Raw genomic sequence first — 18,709 nt, 5'->3', positions numbered from 1 at the left:
AGAAGTAAAGCCAGCCAGTAATCCAGGAGATAAAAGAAACCATGATGATGAAGATGTTATATATACATTTAAATCTGTGTATCTATTTCACCTCATTGCTTCATCCGCATTGACTAGTCTTACATGTTTTCACAAAGTTTCAAGACTCCCACTACTCCTGGCGGCAGAAACGACCATAGTACAAATCAGTCCCAATACATACAAGAAAAAACAAAAAAAAGAGTTACTTGTATTGGATCTGATGTGTACTATGGTCGTTGATGCCACCCAGGAGTAGTGGGAGACTTATTTTTGTCTTTCTGTAAGGGAAAGCTGTCATCCCATGGCCGGTCCAGTTATCTGCCAGCTCATTGAGAAGTCTTTGTAAGGCTACTTCACTGAGCTAAACTACTTAGAAGTACCATGACTGGTACTCTGATTGACAGCCAGGTAGGTATAAAAAGGTTATTTTATAAAAGTGCCAATTTCCATTGTAATCAGCACTTTAATAAAATGAAAAAATATATATTTTCATACATAAAACACTTCACCAACCCGAAGTGCTTCATGTGTTTTGAGTGATATCTTTCTTCATGGCTCCTGCTTTTCAGGAGGAAACCCAGGGCATTTGTTGGAATCATTTCATTGTTTTAGGAGTTATATTGTCTTAACAACTTACCATTCCCACCAATTCTAGGAAAGGTTTTCTGGCCTCTGATTCCTTGATTAGCTAATGGATGGTGGCAGATTGAGGGTCTCAAAGCTCCATCTAGAATTAAGGCTCACTTGGATTGTATTTTGCTCTTAGGCAGCTGCAGCTCAAGTTCCTTTGGAAGACATCTGCAGAGAAGATTTGTTTCTTTTGAACTGTATGTGTTTTCTTTAGCATGTTTTCTATAGGGACTAGAACACTTCATATTTCAAACATAGAAACATAGAATGTGACAGCAGATAAGAGCCATTATGCCCAGTAAACAGAAACAGTAAAATATTAGGACAAGACAAATCAAAGTAAGCATAAATACGCTATTTAAAAAGCGTTGTCTCGGGAGCCTAATCACGAAGCGGAGAAGTCGCATGGCGCTGAAGCTCCAGCGATAGAAGCATAATTTAGACTGCCAGAGACCTATACACCCCCTCCAACTCACCACAGGTGCCGGTGAGAAGCGGCGGAACCGATATGGGGCGAAAACCAAAAAAAGTAAAACCCGACCAACCGAGACAGAACCAAGATATCGGGGCCATGTGGAGACAGGCCCATGAAGCAACAATGATACGTACTCCGAATTCTCTGATGATTTCTACCAGCAGGAGGACATGCCTGACAACACGCACTTACCTATAGCGGGGGCCAAGCCTCCAGACCCGGACAGCGCACCGGTAACCACGTCAGTGCTCAAAACCCTGTTGGCGGGCCTTCACACCACGCTACAAGTGGACATGGCCGCCCTCCGCACGGATCTTCAGGGAATAATGGGAAGGCTGGGAATCCTGGAGGACGCCTCCGCGGTGCGAGAAGCGCACATCACCGATATGCAGGCGGAGATCAAATACTTACAGCACAAAAATGCAGAATATGACCGACGGTTCGCCGCCGCAGAAGAAGAGTGCAGAGCGGCCAATATGAAGATAAGGGGGCTGCCAGAAGATATACCAGCAGAAGAGCTGCCACATTATGTACGCAGACTCCTAACGGAATTACTTACACCGAAACAAGTCAAAGCCATCCACATTGAAACCTTATTCAGAGTCCCGAAACCGGCTAGAGCCCCAGCCACTGCAACCCGCGACCTTATAGTCCGCTTCCACCAACGCAAGTACAAGGCCGCAATCCAGGCAGCAATTAGGAACAGAGCTCAAGTCATGTTCGAAGGACACTCCTTAACATTCTTTGCGGATTTAACAGGCGGTACACTGGCATGGAGAGGGTCGCTAAAGCCCTTCACTGCCCTCCTCAGACAACAAGATATAAAATATAGATGGCGCCGCCCTCGTAACACCTAGCAAGACACACAGTTCTCTACCTAACTACTAACCTGTTTATCTTACCATATGCTCTTCCTACATTTAAACATATAAAAATTGTGCAGAACCACTACCGCAATGTTTGCAATGTTATAGTATTCTAACGCGTACTACTGTTTTTAAGCTGTGCACAACAAAACTAAAGAATTACAAAAATATAGATGGCGCCTCGATCGGACACTCATAGTCCTGAAGGGAGACGGCAAACTTATGGTGCACTCGCTACAAGGTGCAAGAGACCTGCTACACACTTTAGGAATACCCCAAGACGCTCTTCAAGAGAACACAAGCCAGCAACACAGATGGGACCCAGAACGAGCAAAAAAATCTTCGTACCACGACGACCCAGGAAGCCCCCCTCTGAGGCGACAGGCAGCTGAGAAGCCTCCGGAGACCCTCAGGTTGCAGACAGCACCGGTCGGGACTATATAACACTCAGCCGCTATTTCGTGGCACCATGACTCAATGTTTATCAGTATTGTTTCTCACCAGTTAAATTTCTTATTGTTTTAGTATTGTTTTATTGAGGTATACAATAGCTCTAGATTGCAAGCGTCATACCGGTAACTCCCCGATTCCACTACATCTATCATGCGCAGCTCAACGCGCTCAGAGCTCTTCCCTCCCTCCCCCCCTCGGCCTTGGGTAGCCGCGGGGGAGCGAGCGAAGAGGCATCGAACAAGTACAACAAACCCATACACAACAGACAGGCACACGCCTTGATGTCATACGGATGTGCCTTGAAACATTATACGCCCATGGACATCCTTTGTAATACCGCATAGTCCTACATTAAGCTGCGCCCGTAAGCTAATATGCAAGATAACCTTACATACATATCCTGCAAATGCCCACAAATACACGTTAAGAATACCAAGGTTCCTAACAAATCTCGCAGACACAGCAATGTTTTGCCCACTACACCTGACACACGCATGTTTTATTTATGCTAATGTTATATCGCTAGTTCTTATCACTTCATAAAACACAATGTGCATGAGTCATTACAATACCCCACTGTTATCATTGTATCTGATTTAAGCGAATGGAATGCCTTTGGGGCACCGTCCACATGCCTGTTATGCATCTATACACGGAAAAATAAAGAATAAAACAAAACAAAGTGTTGTCTCTGATGTGCTCTTTGCTAAAGTAAATTTGTATAAGTATAAAAGTATTCAATTATTCCAGAGATGCAGTCCTACACATGGCAGGCTAGACAAGGTTTCTTCTTCCAATTTTTAAACTAGAGCAATATTTTGTTCTATTGCCTTGTGCGAAGTGCTATATTTTAATTTGGCTACTCATTAACATAATAGCCTTGTTTTCTAATGAAAAGCCTTGTCTCTCATCTTTTAACTACCACTCCCAGTGGTATCATTAGAAATCACCTAAGTGCAATGCTGCCATGACCGAGAGACATAACATTTATATGGTTGAAAACAGACTCAATTTGCAATGACTACAGATCAATAAACATGTAAAAAAGACTAAACTTTGCACTTAGAGTTGCTGTAAAACTTGACTACATGATAGGGCTAAACAGGGCTAAGAGGCAACAAACACAAACTTAATTTGTAATAGATTAATTGAAGCAACAACAAAAAAGTGCAAGTTAAATGGTGTACAGATTACACAAACAAGATAGGAGTTTTGATGTGTTTAAGCAATTATTTTGCAGTCTTTCCCTCGTATCAATATTATTCAAAATATTACCAATTTCTTTTCAGCCTTTATGTTAGATGCATGAATTCATCCATTCATTACCAAGGAAATAACAGAGCTGGTATCTACGTATCTAGGATAAAAACAAATCTATAAGACTCGGAGAGAAAAAAACATGTACATCTCTAAATGCCTATATAAATGGTATACCAACCTGTTTATTACCAATAATCATAGATAAAAATATAGTTTTGTTCAGGCCAGAAAAGTAAAAAAAAAATATTCTATGACATAGAAATTGAAAAATGGCAGGATTATCCCATATACCGATTACCGTATATACTCGAGTATAAGCCGACCCGAATATAAGCCGAGGCCCCTAATTTTATCCCAAAAAACTGGGAAAACTTATTGACTCGAGTATAAGACTAGGGTGGGAAATGCAGCAGCTACTGGTAAATTTCTAAATAAAATTAGATCCTAAAAAAAATATATTAATTGAATATTTATTTACAGTGTGTGTATAATGAATGCAGTGTGTGCGTATGTGTGTGTGTATGAGTGCAGCGTGTGTGTATGAGTGCAGCGTGTGTGTATGAGTGCAGCGTGTGTGCATGAGTGCAGCGTGTGTGCATGAGTGCAGCGTGTGTGCATGAATGCAGTGTGTGTGTGTATGAATGCAGTGTGTGAATGCAGTGTGTGCAGGGCCGGTGCAAGGATATTTGCCGCCGTAGGCAAAACATTTTTTGCCGCCCCCTCCCCCCCCCATATGTCCTGACTTCCCCTCCTCCTCCCTCAGTGGTCCTTACCTCCCACCCCCGTGTTCCTTCACCCCCCCCCCCAGTGGTCCTGACTCACCCCTCCCCTCCCCTAGTGGTCCTTACTTCCCCCTCCCCTCCCCTAGTGGTCCTTACTTCCCCCTCCCCTCCCATAGTGGTCCTTATCCCACCCCCTCCCTCTCATAGTGGCCCTTATCCCCCTTCTCCCTCCCATAATGTTCCTTACCCCCCCCTCCCTCCCATAGTGGTCCATATACCCCCCCCCTCCCTCCCATAGTGGTCCATATACCCCCCCCCCCTCCCTCCCATAGTGGTCCTTATACCCCCCTCCCTCCCATAGTGGTCCTTATCCCACCCCCTCCCATAGTGGTCCTTATACCCCCCTCCCTCCCATAGTGGTCCTTATACCCCCCTCCCTCCCATAGTGGTCCTTATACCCCCCTCCCTCCAATAGTGGTCCTTATCCCCCCCCCCTCCCTCCCATAGTGGTCCTTATACCCCCCTCCCTCCAATAGTGGTCCTTATCCCCCCCACCACCCTCCCATAGTGGTCCTTATCCCCCCCCCTCCCTCCCATAGTGGTCCTTATACCCCCCTCCCTCCCATAGTGGTCCTTATACCCCCCTCCCTCCCATAGTGGTCCTTATCCCCCCCCCCCTCCCTCCCATAGTGGTCCTTATACCCCCCTCCCTCCCATAGTGGTCCTTATCCCCCTTTTTTTTGTTATTAATTTTTTTTTTTATTATTATTTTTTTTTATTTTATTTATATATTTATTTATTTTCGTCCCCCCTCCCTGCTTGATATATGGCAGGGAGGGGGGCTCCTTCCCTGGTGGTCCAGTGGCAGTTCAGTGGGGGGGAGAGGGGGGCTGGCAGAGCTGTACTTACCTGTTCTGCAGCTCCTGTCAGCTCTCTCCTCCTCCGCGCCGTCCGTGCAGCTCCTTCTATCAGCTCACACTGTAAGTCTCGCGAGAGCCGCGGCTCTCGCGAGACTTACACTGGGAGCTGACCGAGGTGCTGAACGGACGGCGCAGAGGAGGAGAGAGCTGACAGGAGCTGCAGAACAGGTAAGTTACAGCTCTGCCAGACCCCCTCTCCCCCGGTCTGTATTATGGCAATGCAAATTGCCATAATACAGACAGTGACTCGAGTATAAGCCGAGTTGGGGTTTTTCAGCCCAAAAAATGGGCTGAAAAACTCGGCTTATACTCGAGTATATACGGTAGTAAGAATTAATTGTATAAAATGAATATATTACCGAGACTCTTATTCCTATTTCAAGCCATACCTATTTGAATTACAAAAAGAGATTTAGCTAGTCTATAGAGTAAGATAGATACAATTATTTAGCAAAACAAAACAAACATAGATTAGCCAGAAATCTATTATAGACCCAAAAACAAGGGAGAACTGTGCCTTCCTAATTTATTATTATATACTTTTCAGCCTAACTTTCCCAAATAGTGATGTGGCACGCACCTCCAGGAGACAGAGAAAGGTGGACCTAGAGACAAGTTTAATGAAATCGAAATTACTACAATTTTACATGCGGATCAACAAATCCTCTAGGACCTTCATTCAAACTAAATGCTCTTCGATATTAAACTCCACAGACATTTGGAACCGAACAAGAACAACGATGGTTCCAGTCGTCCATAATAGACTTTTCTGGCATGAGACTGCAAGACTTTAAATGCTTAGAGATAGTAGGTGTGACGAAATGCCTTTTGTCACTGGGTTTATTGGTGACAAGCTGCCCTTTACCCCTAGCTGTTGGAGGAGCCTGATTGCCAGCCTCTTACCTGTTGACTATGGTCCCTGGGAGATTTGGCCTTTCAGGTGCAACATTTGGGCATATTGGATTTGTATGGTGCTGCTGCTGGCCCTTTAAAAAACATCCGTGGACATATTATGACTTTTAGGAACAATGTCCCTTTAAGACTGTGTAGCAGATTGCATTCAGGCTGTCTTCAATATTATGTATGCTATTATGTGTTAGGTAAATTGTAAATGTGTAGGTTCTATGTGATAAATGTAACAGTATGTATTTTTACGTCTTTTATTGTCCTTTGTCTGCCATGTGGCTAATGGAGTTTTATCTCTGTCCTTGGAGATAATTGGATTACTTCCCAATTATCTCCAGGATAGAGACTCTGTGGAACTGTTTTGGGAAGAAAAAAAAATGCTTCATTTGGTAACAAAGGACTTTCCCTTAACTTTTGAACCACTGGTCTGATTCGCACCATTTTTTAATATGTTGTTCCCCTGAATGGATTGATTGTGAATATGTATATATGTGAATATGTATAATATTTTTATAGAGATGTATGGTTTTAGAGTTATGAAAGTTGGGTAAAAAGTATGTTTTAACTGTATGTATAATTGAGTTTCCTCTCAGGATAAGGGGAGGGGATATGTGGGATGTAACTGTGATATGATTGGTTGTTTTATCCCTCCCTGTGGGCGGTCCTGTATTTGCAACAACTGTAATAAAAGCCAGACTGTGTGTGCTAGCACCTCAGATCATCTTGTACCTTCATGAAGTTTCGGCTCATGTTTGGGGGATTGGAGAACTACACTCTGGGGATTGCTATAATCACTATACTCCCCAGGGTATAATCGCTGAGCTCTGCTAAGAGCTTGTTCCTGTTCCTGCTCTCTGGAATTCGGAGAGGTCCACCTACTGGAAGCTGGACCCTGGTCTTGCGTCCAGAGTGGGTGGAGTCGGCGAGACCCCAACCAAGCTGCGGCGGTTCGTGGGGTCTGCAGTGGTTATGGTGTCAGGCAGAGTGCTTGGAGACCTCAGAAAGCACTAGGAGCATCCATCAGTGGAGGGTACCCGGTCGGGGTGCCAGCGGTTCCGTTACAGTAGGGATCAAGAAACTACACCATTTCTGGCAAGGATATTCGGTGGTTAGTGTCAGGATCCAAACCTTAATTTTGGTATTTCATTCCTTTCATTCACGTTTATGTCTGCAGTAACTATCTTTTACCACTAGTGGCCTCCCTAACCACTAGGTCTAAACTTCGTTCTCTCATACTCACCTGCCTGGACTAATTTCTGATCCTATACGAGGCCACAGCCTGCTAAAGTAAGTTGCCTTTACATTGATTCAAGTTGTGGTTCTAAACGTGACATGAATTCTGATCCTGGCTCATACTGAGAAACCTGCTTTGTTTCCAGACGACTCTTTTCCAAGACGCTTGTGTAACGGAGCTCTGTGTACTCCGACCGAGTACCCTCCGTTGATGGACGCTTCCTAGCTTGCGCCGAGGACCACAAGCACCGCACTGGACACCACAACCACCGCAGACTCCACAACCGCCGTAGCTTAACTGGAGCCGCGCCGCCTTCCTTCCACCCTGGATCAGTTTCTGTCCTCCAGGACCGTGTGGGGAAGACCTCTCCTCCAGGAGAGCGTATCCGGAACAAGCTCTTAAAAGAGCTAAGTGATTAAAGCTCAGGGGAATATGCAGAGCATAGCAATCCCCAGTGTGATACAGCAATTCCCTCCAATAACGAGACATGGCTACGTTTTGAAGGGTCAAGAAGAACTGAGGACTGGGACACCCAGCCTGCTTTTTATTACAAAAAGGTACACACAGGACACTCCCAGGGGGAGGTTGAAATTAACCAATCACATACATGGTACCACCCCCACGCCTCCTCCCCTCAGATAAACACATAACATAATTATAGCATACAGTAAAAATACAGTTTTCACACATACACTGTAGCTTTAAAACTATACATTCAATCTCCATAAAAACATATTTGAACTCAGCATACATCAAACATAAACACTTCCAAAAATCAGCCAAATCCCTCCAGTGGATCAAAAGTTAGCCGGAGGTCCCTTTATGACCGACCGCAAGCACAATTTCCTGCCCAAAACAGTTCCATAGATTTGGGCTGTGCGGTCGGTCAATTTCATGCGGAAAAACGACTAAGTCCCATTTTGAACGGGACTTAGTCTCTGGAGCTGCAAGTTCAGTATGGAAGAAGGTAAGGGTCAGCGGTGTTCGGTAAAATGTGTAGCCGATTTCAGTTCCACAGAATCTTTAGCATACACCGCTGACCGCGTTCGACTGAACAAAGATGGCCGCCGCCACGTGCAATTAACCTGCAGTAACCTCACAGCCTGGGAGGTAAATTGCCTGCACACTTTAACTTCTGGGTGGTCCGCCTGTGTGGTACTTGGTTCAGTAAGCCCTATTTACTGAACCAAGTGGGAGAGAGCCAGGGGCAAGTTATTTTACAGGTCTGGGGACATAGTCTTAAAGGGGTATTGTTCAGCAAAGTCACAATATGTCCCCAGACGGTTCTTAAAGGGCCATACACACCCAATAAAAGTGAATAAGTTTTCAGGGGCACAATCTTCCAGGGGCCATAGTCATGAGGAAGGAGGCTGGCAAATAGGCTTCTCCACAATCCAGGGAAGCAGGGCAATTTTCCATTTAAAGGGCCAGTTACAAATAGCGATTTGTAACAGCTTGGTAACAAAACCTGATTTCCAATTTCAACTTGCTTTATTTCATATTGGACTTTATTACCTTTTTACCTTGTTTGCATACTAACTTTACAACTACCGGAGTCTCAACCCAACCAACCTGCTTTATTCATACTGGACTTTGTTACCTTTTTACTTTTTGTTGGAAACCCCTTTTACTCCAGCCAGATTCAATACAATCTACCTGGATAATACAGACTATCCTAACTATTTGCTTCTATCCTAAATAACACTGCTGCAATTATATGATAACTACATTACTACCTCCAACCAAATCTGAACAACTAAACATCTATCTAACCTGAATTAATTATACCTTCATGTTCTGTTTATCTCTGTCTTATTATGTTATGTTTAGTGATGTCGCGAACCCGAAATTTTCGGTTTGCAAACGGGAACTTCCGCAAACGTTCGCGAACCGCCATTGACTTCAATGGGCAAGCAAATTTTAAAACCCACAGGGAGTGTTTCTGGCCACAAAAGTGATGGAAAAGTTGTTTCAAGGGGACTAACACCTTGACTGTGGCATGCCGGAGGGGGATCCATGGCAAAACTCCCATGGAAAATTACACAGTTGATGCAGAGTCTGGTTTTAATCCATAAAGGGCAGAAATCACCTAACATTCCTAAATTGTTTGGAATAACGTGCTTTAAAACATCAAGTATGATGTTGTATTGATCAGGTAGTGTAAGGGTTACGCCCGCTTCACAGTGACAGACCAAACTTCCCGTTTAACGCACCGCAAACAACCGCAAACAGTCCATTTACACAACCACAAACTCCCCATTTGCACATGTTTTAGTGCAAACTAGTCTAACTACTAATATAGTTGAAACATGCTACTTTTATTCATGCCAGACAACCATGCAGGCCAGACTAACAAACATGCCAGTGCCAATCATAGTTAACCACCTCAGATAGTAACATGGCTCCCTCTATATACAGAGTAAACATGGCTCCCTCTATATACAGAGTAAACATGGCTCCCTCTATATACAGAGTAAACATGGCTCCCTCTATATACAGAGTAACATGGCTCCCCTCTATGTACAGTCTAAACACGGCTCCTCTCTATATACAGAGTAACATGGCTCCCTCTATATACGGTGTAAACATGGCTCCTCTCTATATACCGTGTAACATGGCTCCCCTCTATATACAGTGTAAACACGGCTCCTCTCTATATACAGAGTAACATGGCTCCCCTCTATATACAGTGTAAACACGGCTCCTCTCTATATACAGAGTAACATGGCTTCCCTCTATATACCGTGTAAACATGGCTCCCTCTATATACAGAATAACATGGCTCCCTCTATATACAGTGTAAACATGGCTTCCCTCTATATACCGTGTAAACATGGCTCCCCTCTATATACAGAGTAACATGGCTCCCCTCTATATACAGTGTAAACATGGCTCCTCTCTATATACAGAATAACATGGCTCCCTCTATATACAGTGTAAACATGGCTTCCCTCTATATACCGTGTAAACATGGCTCCCCTCTATATACAGAGTAACATGGCTCCCAGGGCTCGAGTCCTGCAGGAACGCGTGGGAACGGCGTTCCTGCACTTTTTTCACAGCAGGAACGCCGTTCCCCCTGCAGGCACTCAGGGGGCGGCAAAAAATGCCGCCCCCAAATGCCCTCTGTTCCCCCTGTCATGGGGGGGCCACCTGATTGCCTGCCCCCCCCCCCGCCCCCCGGCGGGCGGCTCTCTCCCTGTCACACGCAGCGAGGGAGCTGTGTCCTCTCTGCTCCCTCTCGCCGCGTGGGCTGTCTGCTGATGCAGGGAGCCAGAATATGACGTCATATTCCGGCTCCCTGCATCAGAAAACGGCGCGCGGCGAGAGGGAGCAGAGAGGACACAGCTCCCTCGCCGCGTGTGACAGGGAGAGAGCCGCCCGCCGGGTAAACTTTCCCAGCTATTGTATGTATTAATATCAGTAAACTATATTGGAGCTCTCCCATTTCCCCTTACAAACTGCAGGCTCCATATTCTAGGGATGTAAGCAACTGAAGTGTGGGCAATGCATTTTTTTTTTAGGGGGGGGAGGCTGGGTGGGTGGGCAATGTTTATTTGAATAATTTGTATATATGTATGTCTGTTAGTGTATGTGTATGTATGTCTGTGTGTATGTCTGTTAGTGTATGTATGTCTGTGTGTATGTCTGTTAGTGTATGTGTATGTATGTCTGTGTGTATGTCTGTTAGTGTATGTGTTTATGTCTGTTAGTCTATGTATGTGTGTATGTCTGTTAGTGTATGTCTGTTAGTGTATGTGTATGTATGTGTGTGTATGTCTGTTAGTGTATGTGTGTATGTGTGTATGTCTGTTAATGTGTGTGTGTATGTCTGTTAGTGTATGTGTATATGTCTGTTAGTGTATGTGTGTATGTCTGTTAGTGTGTGCGTGTGTGTGTGTATGTCTGTTTGTGTGCATGTCTGTTAGTGTGTGTGTATGTCTGTTAGTCTATGTATGTGTGTGTATGTTAGTTAATGTCTGTTGGTGTATGTGTGTGTTTGTGTCAGTGTGTGTGTGTGTATGAGTGTATTTACGTCTGTTAGCATATGTACGTGTGTGTGTATGAGTGTATGTGCTTCTGTTAGTGTATGCATGTTGCGTGTATGTGCTTCTGTTAGTGTATGCATGTGTGTGTGCGTATGAGTGTATGTGCTTCTGTTAGTGTATGCACATGTTTGCGTGTATGTGCTTCTGTTAGTGTATGTTTGTAAGTGTCTGTCAAATCAGTGAGAGTCTGTTTGTCATTTAGTGTGTGTGTGACTATTAGTGTGTGTCTGTCAGTGTGTTTGTGTGTGTCTCTCTGTCAATGAATGAGTGTGTGTCAGTGAATGTGTGTGTGTGTGTCAAATCAGTGACGTCTGTGTGTTTGTCACGTAGTGTGTGTGTTACTGTCAGTGTGTATCTGCCAGTGTGGGTGTCTGTCAGAGAGTGTGCTTAGAGGGACACTATAGGCACCCAGACAATTTCAGCTAATTGAAGTGGTCTGGGTGCAGTGTCCCAGTCCCCTTAAACCTGCAAGTGTAATTATTGCGGTTTCTCAGAAGCTGCAATAATTACCGTGAGGGGTAACTCCACCTCTAGTGGCTGTCTATCAGACACTAGAGGGACTTCCGGGTGGTTAGGTGACCAAAAGTCGCCTAACTGATGCTGGACGTCCTCACCCCTGTGCATGAGGACATCCAGCATCTGCTAAATACCCATAGGATTTTAACCCCATCAGTGTCGAATGAGGGAGGGGGGGCACTACAGGGAATTATAGTGCCAGGAAAACAGCTTTGTTTTCCTGGCACTATAGTATTTCTTTAAAAGGAGCAGGAAAAGGTGGAGTCTAAAGAGGAAGGGGTGGGTTCTAAATCAGGAAGCGGTGCGCCCTTGACAGGAAGGGGTGGTAAATTTAGATTAGGGGGTGCTCAGGTATAGTCATGCCTAGGGCAGCACAAAATTAAAATACACCACTGTGTGAGTGTCTGAGTATATGTGTGTGTGTCTGTGAGTGTCTGAGTGCATGTGTGTGTCTGTGAGTGTATGTGTGTGCACGCGTTTATATATGCATACGAGTGGGTTTTTTTTTTGGTGGGGGAGAGTTCCCACACTTTTTTCCCCAGGACTTGACCCCTGATGGCTCCCCTCTATATACAGTGTAAACATGGCTCCTCTCTATATACAGAGTAACATGGTTCCCTCTATATACAGTGTAAACACGGCTCCTCTCTATATACAGAGTAACATGGCTTCCCTCTATATACCGTGTAAACATGGCTCCCTCTATATACAGAATAACATGGCTCCCTCTATATACAGTGTAAACATAGCTTCCCTCTATATACCGTGTAAACATGGCTCCCCTCTATATACAGAGTAACATGGCTTCCCTCTATATACCGTGTAAACATGGCTCCCTCTATATACAGAGTAACATGGCTCCCTCTATATACAGAATTACATGGCTCCCTCTATATACAGAATAACATGGCTCCCTCTATATACAGAATAGCATGGCTCCCTCTATATACAGAATAACATGGCTACCTCTATATACAGAGTAACATGGCTTCCCTCTATATACCGTGTAAACATGGCTCCCTCTATATACAGTGTAAACATGGCTCTTCTCTATATACAGTGTAAACATGGCTCCTCTCTATATACAGAGTAACATGGCTCCCCTCTATATACGGTGTAAACATGGCTCCTCTCTATATACAGAGTAACATGGTTCCCTCTATATACAGTGTAAACATGGCTCCTCTCTATATACAGAATAACATGGCTCCCTCTATATACAGAGTAACACGGCTCCCCTCTATATACAGTGTAAACATGGCTCCTCTCTATATACAGAGTAACATGGCTCCCCTCTATACAGGGGCGTACCTGGAACATTTGGCACCTGGGGCGGATCCTTTATTTGGCACCCCCTCCCCAACTTTGAAATGTAAAAAACAGCTGCAATTTTTTAAAAATGTATGTTTATGCAGTGTGTGTATATTGTGTGTATATTGTGTGTATATGGTGTGTATAGTGTGTGTATAGTGTGTGCAGTGTGTGCATAGTGTATGCTGCGTGTGTATAGTGTGTATGCAGTGTGTGTAGTGCATGTAGTGTGTGCAGTGTGTGTGTAGTGTGTGTGCATAGTATATGCAGTGTGTGCATAGTGTGTACAGTGTGTGTTTAGTGTGTGCAGTGTGTATGCAGTGTGCATAGTGTGTGCATAGTGTATGCAGTGTGTGTATTGTGTGTAGTGTGTGTATAGTGTGTGTATAGTGTGTATGTAGTGTGTGTATAGTGTGTATGCAGTGTGTGTATAGTGTGTGCAGTGTGTGTATAGAGTGTGCATAGTGTGTGCAGTGTGTATAGTGTGTATATTGTGTGCAGTGTGTATGCAGTGTGTGTAGTGTGTGTGTGTGTGTATAGTATGTATAGTGTGTACAGTGTGTGTATATTGTGTGTATAGTCTGTGTATATTGTGTGTATAGTGTGTGCAGTGTGTGTATAGTTAGTGCAGTGTGTGTATAGTGCATGTAGTGTGTGCAGTGTGTATGCAGTGTGTGTAGAGTGTGCATAGTGTATGCAGCATGTGTATAGTGTGTGCAGTGTGTGTATAGAGTGTGTATAGTGTATGTAGTGTGTGCATATTGTGTGCAATGTGTATGCAGTGTGTAGTGTGTGTGTGTGTATAGTGTGTGTATATTGTGTGTAGTGTGTGTATAGTGTGTGCAGTGTGTGTATAGTTAGTGCAGTGTGTGTATAGTGCATGTAGTGTGTGCAGTGTGTGTGCAGTGTGTGTATAGAGTGTGCAGTGTGTGTATAGTGTGTATAGTGTATGCAGTATGTGTGCAGTGTGTGCAGTGTGTGTATTTTGTGTGCACAGAGTGTGCAGTGTGTGCATAGTGTATGCAGTGTGTGTATAGTGTGTATGCAGTGTGTATATAGTGTGTATGCAGTGTGTGTATAGGGTGTATGCAGTGTGTGTATAGTGTGTGCAGTGTGTGTATAGTTAGTGCAGTGTGTGTATAGTGTATGCAGTGTATGCAGAGTGTGTATAGTGTGTGCAGTGTGTGTATAGAGTGTGCAGTGTGTGCACAGTGTATGCAGTGTGTGTATAGTGTGTATAGTGAATGCAGTGTGTGCAGTGTGTTTATAGTGTGTATGCAGAATATAATAATAACAGCCGAGTGGGCTACGGCTGGTTTATATAGAGGTAAGCGGGCTACGGCTGGTTTATATAGAGGTAAGCAGGCTACGGCTGGTTTATATAGAGGTAACATGGCTCCCTATATATACAGAGTAACACGGCTCCCCTCTATATACAGAGTAACATGGCTCCCCTCTATACAGGGGCGTACCTGGAACATTTGGCACCTGGGGCGGATCCTTTATTTGGCACCCCCCTCCCCAACTTTGAAATGTAAAAAACAGCTGCATTTTTTTTAAATGTATGTTTATGCAGTGTGTGTATATTGTGTGTATATTGTGTGTATATTGTGTGTATACTGTGTGTATAGTGTGTGCAGTGTGTGCATAGTGTATAGTGTGTATGCAGTGTGTGTAGTGCATGTAGTGTGTGCAGTGTGTGTAGTGTGTGTGCATAGTGTATGCAGTGTGTGCATAGTGTGTACAGTGTGTGTTTAGTGTGTGCAGTGTGTATGCAGTGTGCATAGTGTGTGCATAGTGTATGCAGTGTGTGTATTGTGTGTATTGTGCGTAGTGTGTGTGTATAGTGTGTGCAGTGTGTGTATAGTGTGTATGTAGTGTGTGTGTATAGTGTGTATGCAGTGTGTGTATATTGTTTGCAGTGTGTGTATAGTGTGTGCAGTGTGTGTATAGAGTGTGCATAGTCTGTGCAGTGTGTATAGTGTGTGTATATTGTGTGCAGTGTGTATGCAGTGTGTGTAGTGTGTGTGTGTGTGTAGTGTGTATAGTGTGTACAGTGTGTGTGTATATTGTGTGTATAGTCTGTGTATATTGTGTGTATAGTGTGTGCAGTGTGTGTATAGTTAGTGCAGTGTGTGTATAGTGCATGTAGTGTGTGCAGTGTGTATGCAGTGTGTGTAGAGTGTGTATAGTGTATGCAGCGTGTGTATAGTGTGTGCAGTGTGTGTATAGAGTGTGTATAGTGTGTGCAGTGTGTATAGTGTATGTAGTGTGTGTATATTGTGTGCAGTGTGTATGCAGTGTGTGGTGTGTGTGTGTGTGTGTGTGTGTATGTAGTGTGTGTATATTGTGTGGTGTGTATAGTGTGTGCAGTGTGTGTATAGTGCATGTAGTGTGTGCAGTGTGTGTGCAGTGTGTGTATAGAGTGTGCAGTGTGTGTATAGTGTGTATAGTGTATGCAGTATGTGTGCAGTGTGTGCAGTGTGTGTATAGAGTATGCAGTGTGTGTATAGTGTGTATGCAGTGTGTATATAGTGTGTATGCAGTGTGTGTATAGGGTGTATGCAGTGTGTGTATAGTGTGTGCAGTGTGTGTATAGTTAGTGCAGTGTGTGTATAGTGTATGCAGTGTATGCAGAGTGTGTATAGTGTATGCAGAGTGTGTGTAGTGTGTGCAGTGTGTGTATAGAGTGCGCAGTGTGTGCACAGTGTATGCAGTGTGTGTATAGTGTGTATAGTGTATGCAGTGTATGCAGTGTGTGTATAGTGTGTGCAGTGTGTGTATAGTGTGTATGCAGTGTGTGTAGTGTGTGTATATTGTGTGCAGTGTGTATGCAGTGTGTGTGTGTGTATAGTGTGTGTTTATTGTGTGTAGTGTGTATAGTGTGTGCAGTGTGTGTATAGTTAGTGCAGTGTTTGTATAGTGCATGTAGTGTATGCAGTGTGTGTGCAGTGTGTATAGTGTGTGCAGTGTGTATAGTGTGTGCAGTGTGTGTATATTGTGTATAGTGTATGTGACAGAACCATCCGTCTGTCTATTTCTTTTGTGGATTCGTCTATTTTGTGCCATCCGTCTAAATGACTGTTTCCAGTATCATAGCCATCCGAATGACTGTTTTCACGAATAAAACTACCGAACGGATGGCCACCCAGAAGAGAAGTGTGCTGCTGGTTAACCTTTTCATCCCAATTAGAACATTGTGGTTAACCGCAGACACTTCTCAATTAAACCGACTTCAGGGTGGCCGCCGTTCGTATGTCGACCACGAGGCAGCGGCCATTTTTAACCGTACGAAAGCCCAGCGGTGTTCAGCTCTGATTTCATGGAACTAAAAACGGACACCCTTTCTGCCGAACACCGCTGAAACCATGGGTCATTCGGCTGTCTCGACAAAACCATACGAATACCAGCTGTTCGGGAGTTTTACCGTCGACCAAAAGTACTTAACCCAGATAGCCTTCCCATGAAGTCGATCGTCTGCCGAAAGACTATAAGAACTTTGACTCCATGGCAATTGAACTATACGAATGGGATCTGAGCGCTATTCGTCAATAATGTGCCCTCAGATCCCGGCTATCTTGGGATATGTGATATGGATGTGAAATATACAGTTATCATAAAGTTATGTATTTTTATGTATATTCTGGTTTTATATTTAAAATGGCGATGGGTCTTTGTCCTGGAGATAATTGCATTTCTTCCCAATTATCTCCAGGGCAGGATTGAGGAAACCCTATTGCATTGTGGGAAAAGTCTATGCCTGTATGTCTGGAATGTCCTACTGTACATCTGTAATTTCAGTCTTCCATTTGGTCCCCTAGGGGAGTGTCCACCAAGTGGGAGACCCGCATAAATACGGGAGGGTAGCCCACAGTAAAGCCAGATCCTGTTTGACCCTCAATACGGAGCTTCTGTCTCGTTATTGGGGGGATTTCTTATTTACGCTTAGAGACTGTTTATGGGAAACTTATGCCGCTTGGTGGATGTCGTGATTCGGCTGTTAGCGGCAGTTCGTGGAGTTTGGTTCGGGAACCAGAGTACGTTCACGGATCCCGTTCGGGAGATTACCGCTTCCCCTGGTTATGGTTCGTGGATTACAATTATACGAACAGAGACTTGATACGGTGAGAGGGGAAGGTGAACTAAACGGCGATTTACTTATAGACACAAAAGGTGTCTTTACAATTGGTGGCAGCGGTGGGATGAATCCCACAACACAGAAGGTCAGCTACACGGCCCAATTGAAGGAAAGAAATGCAGTATGAAGAGTTAAGACGTGCTACTCTTAAGGACATACTAGAACGCCGAGGACGATCAGCAAGTAATTTAAAGAAACGTGAAATTATTGCTTGCTAGTGGAAATGGATGCAACACAGGGAACGGAGAGAGCTAATGTGCCCAGCTGTTTGGATTTAACACCCGAGGAAATACAATTTAACCGGGCAGTGCAAATAAGGCTGGCACACTTTGGCCCCAACCCCTCAGCAGACATTGTGGAACGTGTGCAAGCCGCAGTAGCAGTACACCAGGCGCTCCAGGGAAGAGGAGCTGCAGCAGCAGAGGTACCCAATAACAATTTCGGAAGGAAAAAGGTACCCTTTGCTGCATTTAAAAATTTTATTGAAAATGAAGGAGAGATTGATGGGTTCCTGGCCGATTTTGAGAGGCAGTGTGCCCCACACCAGGTACCCACAGATGAATGGGTCACCATCCTCTCTGGGAAATTATCCGGCCGGGCTAGTGAAGCATTTCGGGCCATCCCAGAGGAGGAGATCACCAGCTACCGGGCAGTGAAGGATGCGCTCCTAGCAAGTTATGCGGTGACCCCAGAAGTTTACAGACGGCGCTTCAGGGAAACCAACAAGCAGGTTGGCGATTCTTATGTAGAATGGGCCTGCAGAGTTCACCGTACTGCAACCCACTGGATGGCAGGATGCCAAGCAGTGTCGGGGGAGGAGGTGCTGCAGGTATTTTTACTGGAACATTGCTTCGATAGATTGCCTGCCGGGGTTCGGGAATGGGTCAGAGATAGAAAACCCTCTACCCTACCTGAGGCGGCCCGGTTGGCAGACGAATATACCGATGCTCGCAAATTGGACAATACAGTTACCAAAGTCCCGGCCAGAGTGGAATACCGACCAGCAGCCACTCCGACTCCAACAACCTACCAACCCCCAGTGCATCGCACCCCAGCGGTACCACCGACCAATAATTATGTGCAGCCATCCAAGTTTAATGCCCGGGATTATTCCCAACCCATCCGGTGCTTTCTGTGCAAACAGTTGGGGCACAAACGCCCGGAGTGTCCACTGAACAACGCCAACCAAGCTCAGTCCTGGAGGAGAC

This window comes from Pelobates fuscus, chromosome 1, assembly GCF_036172605.1.
Source record: "Pelobates fuscus isolate aPelFus1 chromosome 1, aPelFus1.pri, whole genome shotgun sequence".
Classification (NCBI taxonomy): domain Eukaryota; kingdom Metazoa; phylum Chordata; class Amphibia; order Anura; family Pelobatidae; genus Pelobates; species Pelobates fuscus.
Note: the sequence above shows the minus strand (reverse complement) of the source record.